Here is a 7,987-nt window from a genome sequence, read left to right as displayed (position 1 = left end):
CAAAAAAAATTATAGTGATTCAATCATGCATATATGTGTTCTAAGGTTATGTGACAAATTTTATAGTTATTCAATCATGCATATATGTGTTCTAATGCTGTCAAAAAGATTTCATAGTGATATAATCATGCATATATGTATTCTAACATTGTCAAAAGAAAATCATAGTTAATAATTCAAGCATATATGAGTTCTTAGGCGGTCAAAAAAAAATTATAGTGATTCAATCATGCATATATGTGTTCTAAGGTTGTCAAAAAAATTTAATAGTGATTCAATCATGTATATATGTGTTCTAAGAATGTCAAAATATTTTCATGGTGATTCAATCTTGCATATATGTGCTCTAAGCCTATCAAAAAAAATTTATAATGATTTACTCTTGCATATTTGTGTCTAAGGTTGTCAAAAAAAAATTATAGTGATTAAATCATTTAAATATGTGTTCTAAGTCTATCAAAAAAATTTCATAGTGATTCAATCATTCATATTTGTGTTCTCATGCTCTAAAAAAAAATTCACAGTGATTCAATCACGCATATATGTGTTATAAGTTTGTCAAAAAAACTTATAGTGAGTCAATCTTTCATATATGTGTTCTAGGGCTGTCAAAAAAATTTATAGTGATTCAATCATGCATATATGTGTTGTAATGCTATCAAAAAAAAAATAGAGATTCAATCAATGCATATATGTCTTCTAAGGCTGTCAAAAAAACTTTATAGTGATTTAATCGTGCAAAGATATCTTCTAAGGCTGTCAAAAAAGTTTTATAGTGAATCAATCAATGCATATATTTGTTCTATGGCAGTCAAAAAAATTTCATAGTGAATAAATCTTGCATATATATGTTCTATTGTGGTCCCAAAATTTTATAGTGATTCACTCATGCATATATGTGTTCTAAGGTTGTCAAAAACATTTCTTAGTCATTTAATCATGCATATATGTGTTCTAAGGCTGTCAAAAAAAAATTCATTGTGATTCAATCATGAATATATGTGTTCTAAGGTTGTCAAAAAAAATTCACAGTGATTCAATCATGCATATATGAATTCTGTCATTGTCAAAAAAAAATTATATTGAATCAATCATGAATATATGTGTTATAAGGTTGTCAAAAAAAATTTATAGTGATTCAATCATCCATATATGTGATCTAAGGCTGTAAAAAAAATTATAGTTATTCAATCAAAGCATATATGTGTTCTAAGGCTGTCAAAAAAATTTATAGTGATTCAATTGTGCATATATATGTTATAAGGCTGTCAAAAAAAATTCATAGTGACTCAAGTAATGCAAATATTTGTTCTAAGGCTTTCAATAAAAATTCATTGTGGTTAAATCATGCATATATATGCTCAAATGTGGTTAAAAAACTTTATAGTGATTCAATAATGCATATATGTGTTCTAATTTTGTCAAAAAAAATCATAGTTATTCAATCAAGCATATATGAGTTCTAAGGTTGTCAAAAAAATCTTATAGTTATTCAATCAAGCATATATGTGTTCTACGGTTGTCCAAAAAATTTTATAGTGATTCAAGCATACATATGTGTTCTAAGGTTGTCAAAAAAATTTCACAGTGACTCAATCATAAATATATGTGTTCTAAGGTTGTCAAAAAAATTTCACTGTGATTCAATTATCCATATATGCATTCTAAGGTTGTCAAAAAAAATAGAGTGATTCAATCATGAATATATGTGTTATAAGGTTGTCAAAGAAAATTTATAGTGATTCAATCATGAATATATGTGTTATAAGGTTGTCAAAGAAAATTTATAGTGATTCAATCATGCATATATGTCTTCTAAAGCTTCCAAAAATATTTCATAGTGATTCAATCTTGCATATATGTGTTCTAATGTTATCAAAAACATTTCATAGTGATTAAAGCATGCATATATATGTTCAAATGTGGTCAAAGAAAACTTATAGTGAGTCAATCATTCTTATATGTGTTCTAATACTGTCAAAAAGATTTTATAGAGACTCAATCATGCATATATATGTTCTAGTTCTGTAAAAATAAAATTATAGTGATTCAATCAATGCATATATGTGTTCTACGGCTGTCAAAAAAAAATTATAGTGATTCAATCGTGCATATATATGTTCTAAGGCTGTAAAAAAAATTTTATAGTGATTCAATTAAAGCATATATTTGTTCTAAGGCTGTAAAAAAAAATTCACAGTGAATAAATCATGCATATATATGTTCTAATGTGATCAAAAAAGTTATAGTGATTCATTCATGCATATATGTGTTCTAAGTTTGTCAAAAACATTTCATAGTTATTCAATCATGTATATATGTGTTCTAAGGCTGTCAAAAAAAAATTATAGTGATTCAATCATGCATACATGTGTTCGAAGGCTGTCCAAAAAAATTCATAGTGATTCAATCATTCCTATATGTGTTCTAAGGCTGTCAAAAAAAATTCATTGTGATTCAATCATAAATATATGTGTTGTAAGGTTGTCAAAAACAATTCACTATGATTCAATCATAAATATATGCATTCAAAGGTTGTCAAAAAAAATTTATAGTGATTCAATCATGCATATATGTGTTTTTATGCTGTTAAAAAAAAATCATAGTGATTCAATCATGCATATATATGTTCTAAGGTTGTCAAAAAAAATTTACAGTGATTAAATCATGCATATATGTGTTGTACGGATGTCAAAAAAAATTTACAGTGATTAAATCAAACGTATTTGTGTTGTAAAGCTATCAAAAAAAATTTGTAGTGATTCAATCAAGCATATATGTATTCTAAAGCTGTCAAAAAAAAATCTTAGTGACTCAACCATGCATATATTTGTTCTAAGGCTATCAAAAAAAAATTATAGTGATTCAATCATGCATATATGTGTTCTAAGGTTGTCAAACAAATTTCAATCTCACTCAATCATGAATATATGTGTTCTAAGGCTATATAAAAATTCATAGTGATTCAATCATGTATATATGTGTTTTATGGCAGTGAAAAAAAATTTATGGGGATTCAATCATACAAATGTGTGTCCTAAGGTTGTCAAATAAAAATCATTGTGATTTAAACATGCATATATGTGTTCAAAGGCTGTAAAAAAAAAATCAATCTTGCATATATGTGTTCTAAGGCTGTCAAAAAAAAATCATAGTGATTCAGTCTTGATTATGTGTTCTAAGACTATCAAAAAAATTCACCATGATTCAATCATGCATATATGTGTTGTAAGGCTGTAAAAAAAAATTTTATAGTGATTCAATCACGCATATTTATGTTCTAAGGTTGTCAAAAAAAAATTTAGTGATTCAACTATGCATATATTTGTTCTAATGTTGTCAAAAAAAAATCATAGCAAAGCAATCATGCATATACGTGTTCTAAGCTTGTAAAAAAAATCATAGTGATTCAATCATGCATACATGTGTTATAAGGCTGTCAAAAAAAATCATAATGATTCGATCCTAGAGATATGTGTTTTAAGGTGTTCAGAGAAATTTATAGTGATTCAATCATGCATATATGTGTTCTAATCCTGTCAAAAAAAATTATAGTGATTCAATCATGCATATATATGTTCTAAGGATGTCAAAAAAAATTATACTGGTGCATATATGTGTTCTAAGGCTCTAAAAAAAATCATAGTGATTGAATCATGCATATATATATGCTCTAATGTGGTAAAAAAAACTTATAGTGATTCAATCAAGCATATATGTGTTCTAAGGCTGTCAAAAAGATTTCATTGTGATTCAATCAAGCATATATGTGTTATAAGGCTGTCAAAAAAATTTCATTATGATTCAATCATTCATATATGTGTTCTAAGTTTGTCAAAAAAAATCATAGTGATTCAATCATGCATATATGTGTTCTAAGGTTGTCAAAAAAATTTCTTAGTGATTCAATCATGCATATATGTGTTCTAATGCTATAAAAAAAAATCATTCTTGCATATATGTATTCTAAAGATCTAAAAAAAAATCATAATGATTCCATCCTAAAAAAATTTATAGTGATTCAATCATGCGTATATGTGTTCTAATGCTGTTGAAAAAAATTTGTAGTGATTCAAGAATGCATATATGTGTTCTACAGCTGTCAAAAAAAATTCATAGTGATTCAATCAATGCATATATGTGTTCTAAGGCTGTAAACAAAAATTCATATTGATTGAATCATGCATATATTTGGTCTAATGTGGTAAAAAAAAAATTATAGCTATTCAATCATGCATATATGTGTTATAAGGTTGTCAAAAAGATTTCATAGTCATTTAATCATGCATATATGTGTTCTAAGGCTATAAAAAAAATTTCTTTGTGATTCAATCATGCCTATATGTGTTCTAAGTCTGTCAAGAAAAAATTATTATGATTCAATCATGCATATATATGTTCTAAATTTGTCAAAAAAAATTATAGTGATTCAATCACGTATATTTTTGTTCTAATGCTATCAAAAAAAATTTATTGCCACTCAATCATGCATATATATATTCTAAGGCTATCAAAAAAGTTTCATAGTGAATCAATCTTGCGTATATGTGATCTAAGGTTGTCAAAAAGATTTCATTCCAATTCAATCATGCATATATGTGTTCTAACGTTGTCAAAAAAAATTCTTAGTGATTTAATCATGCATATACGTGTTCTACAGCTGTCAAAAAAAAGTCATAGTGATCCAATCATGCATATATGCGTTCTAAGGCTGTCAAAAAAGAATCATAGTGTTTTAATCATGCATATATGTGTTCTAAGGCAGTCAAAAAAAAATATAGTGATTCAATCATGCATATATGTGTTCTAAGGTTATATGACAAATTTTATAGTCATTCAATCATGCATATATGTGTTCTAATGCTGTCAAAAAAATTTCATAGTGATATAATCATGCATATATGTATTCTAACATTGTCAAAAGAAAATCATAGTTAATAATTCAAGCATATATGAGTTCTTAGGCGGTCAAAAAAAATTTATAGTGATTCAATCATGCATATATGTGTTCTAAGGTTGTCAAAAAAATTTAATAGTGATTCAATCATGTATATATGTGTTCTAAGAATGTCAAAATATTTTCATGGTGATTCAATCTTGCATATATGTGCTCTAAGCCTATCAAAAAAAATTTATAATGATTTACTCTTGCATATTTGTGTCTAAGGTTGTCAAAAAAAATTTATAGTGATTAAATCATTTAAATATGTGTTCTAAGTCTATCAAAAAAAATTCATAGTGATTCAATCATTCATATTTGTGTTCTCATGCTCTAAAAAAAAATTCACAGTGATTCAATCACGCATATATTTGTTATAAGTTTGTCAAAAAAACTTATAGTGAGTCAATCTTTCATATATGTGTTCTAGGGCTGTCAAAAAAATTTATAGTGATTCAATCATGCATATATGTGTTCAAATGCTATCAAAAAAAAAATAGAGATTCAATCAATGCATATATGTCTTCTAAGGCTATCAAAAAAACTTTATAGTGATTTAATCGTGCAAAGATATGTTCTAAGGCTGTCAAAAAAGTTTTATAGTGAATCAATCAATGCATATATTTGTTCTAAGGCAGTCAAAAAAATTTCATAGTGAATAAATCTTTCATATATATGTTCTATTGTGGTCCCAAAATTTTATAGTGATTCACTCATGCATATATGTGTTCTAAGGTTGTCAAAAACATTTCTTAGTCATATAATCATGCATATATGTGTTCTAAGGCTGTCAAAAAAAAATCATTGTGATTCAATCATGAATATATGTGTTCTAAGGTTGTCAAAAAAATTTCACAGTGATTCAATCATGCATATATGCATTCTGTCATTGTCAAAAAAAAATTATATTGAATCAATCATGAATATATGTGTTATAAGGTTGTCAAAAAAAATTTATAGTGATTCAATCATCCATATAGGTGATCTAATGCTGTAAAAAAAGTTTATAGTGATTCAATCAATGCATATACGTGTTCTACAGCTGTCAAAAAAAAGTCATAGTGATCCAATCATGCATATATGCGTTCTAAGGCTGTCAAAAAAGAATCATAGTGATTCAATCATGCATATATGTGTTCTAAGGCAGTCAAAAAAATATATAGTGATTCAATCATGCATATATGTGTTCTAAGGTTATGTGACAAATTTTATAGTTATTCAATCATGCATATATGTGTTCTAATGCTGTCAAAAAGATTTCATAGTGATATAATCATGCATATATGTATTCTAACATTGTCAAAAGAAAATCATAGTTAATAATTCAAGCATATATGAGTTCTTAGGCGGTCAAAAAAAAAATATAGTGATTCAATCATGCATATATGTGTTCTAAGGTTGTCAAAAAAATTTAATAGTGATTCAATCATGTATATATGTGTTCTAAGAATGTCAAAATATTTTCATGGTGATTCAATCTTGCATATATGTGCTCTAAGCCTATCAAAAAAAAATTATAATGATTTACTCTTGCATATTTGTGTCTAAGGTTGTCAAAAAAAAATTATAGTGATTAAATCATTTAAATATGTGTTCTAAGTCTATCAAAAAAATTTCATAGTGATTCAATCATTCATATTTGTGTTCTCATGCTCTAAAAAAAAATTCACAGTGATTCAATCACGCATATATGTGTTATAAGTTTGTCAAAAAAACTTATAGTGAGTCAATCTTTCATATATGTGTTCTAGGGCTGTCAAAAAAATTTATAGTGATTCAATCATGCATATATGTGTTCTAATGCTATAAAAAAAAATAGAGATTCAATCAATGCATATATGTCTTCTAAGGCTGTCAAAAAAACTTTATAGTGATTTAATCGTGCATAGATATCTTCTAAGGCTGTCAAAAAAGTTTTATAGTGAATCAATCAATGCATATATTTGTTCTATGGCAGTCAAAAAAATTTCATAGTGAATAAATCTTGCATATATATGTTCTATTGTGGTCCCAAAATTTTATAGTGATTCACTCATGCATATATGTGTTCTAAGGTTGTCAAAAACATTTCTTAGTCATTTAATCATGCATATATGTGTTCTAAGGCTGTCAAAAAAAAATTCATTGTGATTCAATCATGAATATATGTGTTCTAAGGTTGTCAAAAAAATTTCACAGTGATTCAATCATGCATATATGCATTCTGTCATTGTCAAAAAAAATTATATTGAATCAATCATGAATATATGTGTTATAAGGTTGTCAAAAAAAATTTATAGTGATTCAATCATCCATATAGGTGATCTAATGCTGTAAAAAAAATTATAGTGATTCAATCAATGCATATACGTGTTCTACAGCTGTCAAAAAAAAGTCATAGTGATCCAATCATGCATATATGCGTTCTAAGGCTGTCAAAAAAGAATCATAGTGATTCAATCATGCATATATGTGTTCTAAGGCAGTCAAAAAAAATTATAGTGATTCAATCATGCATATATGTGTTCTAAGGTTATGTGACAAATTTTATAGTTATTCAATCATGCATATATGTGTTCTAATGCTGTCAAAAAGATTTCATAGTGATATAATCATGCATATATGTATTCTAACATTGTCAAAAGAAAATCATAGTTAATAATTCAAGCATATATGAGTTCTTAGGCGGTCAAAAAAAATTATAGTGATTCAATCATGCATATATGTGTTCTAAGGTTGTCAAAAAAATTTAATAGTGATTCAATCATGTATATATGTGTTCTAAGAATGTCAAAATATTTTCATGGTGATTCAATCTTGCATATATGTGCTCTAAGCCTATCAAAAAAAATTTATAATGATTTACTCTTGCATATTTGTGTCTAAGGTTGTCAAAAAAAAATTATAGTGATTAAATCATTTAAATATGTGTTCTAAGTCTATCAAAAAAATTTCATAGTGATTCAATCATTCATATTTGTGTTCTCATGCTCTAAAAAAAAATTCACAGTGATTCAATCACGCATATATGTGTTATAAGTTTGTCAAAAAAACTTATAGTGAGTCAAT

This window comes from Nuphar pumila, chromosome 4 (assembly GCF_984573655.1).
Source record: "Nuphar pumila chromosome 4, dmNupPumi1.hap1.1, whole genome shotgun sequence".
NCBI classification, from domain to species: domain Eukaryota; kingdom Viridiplantae; phylum Streptophyta; class Magnoliopsida; order Nymphaeales; family Nymphaeaceae; genus Nuphar; species Nuphar pumila.
This window is presented reverse-complemented; position numbering follows the sequence as displayed.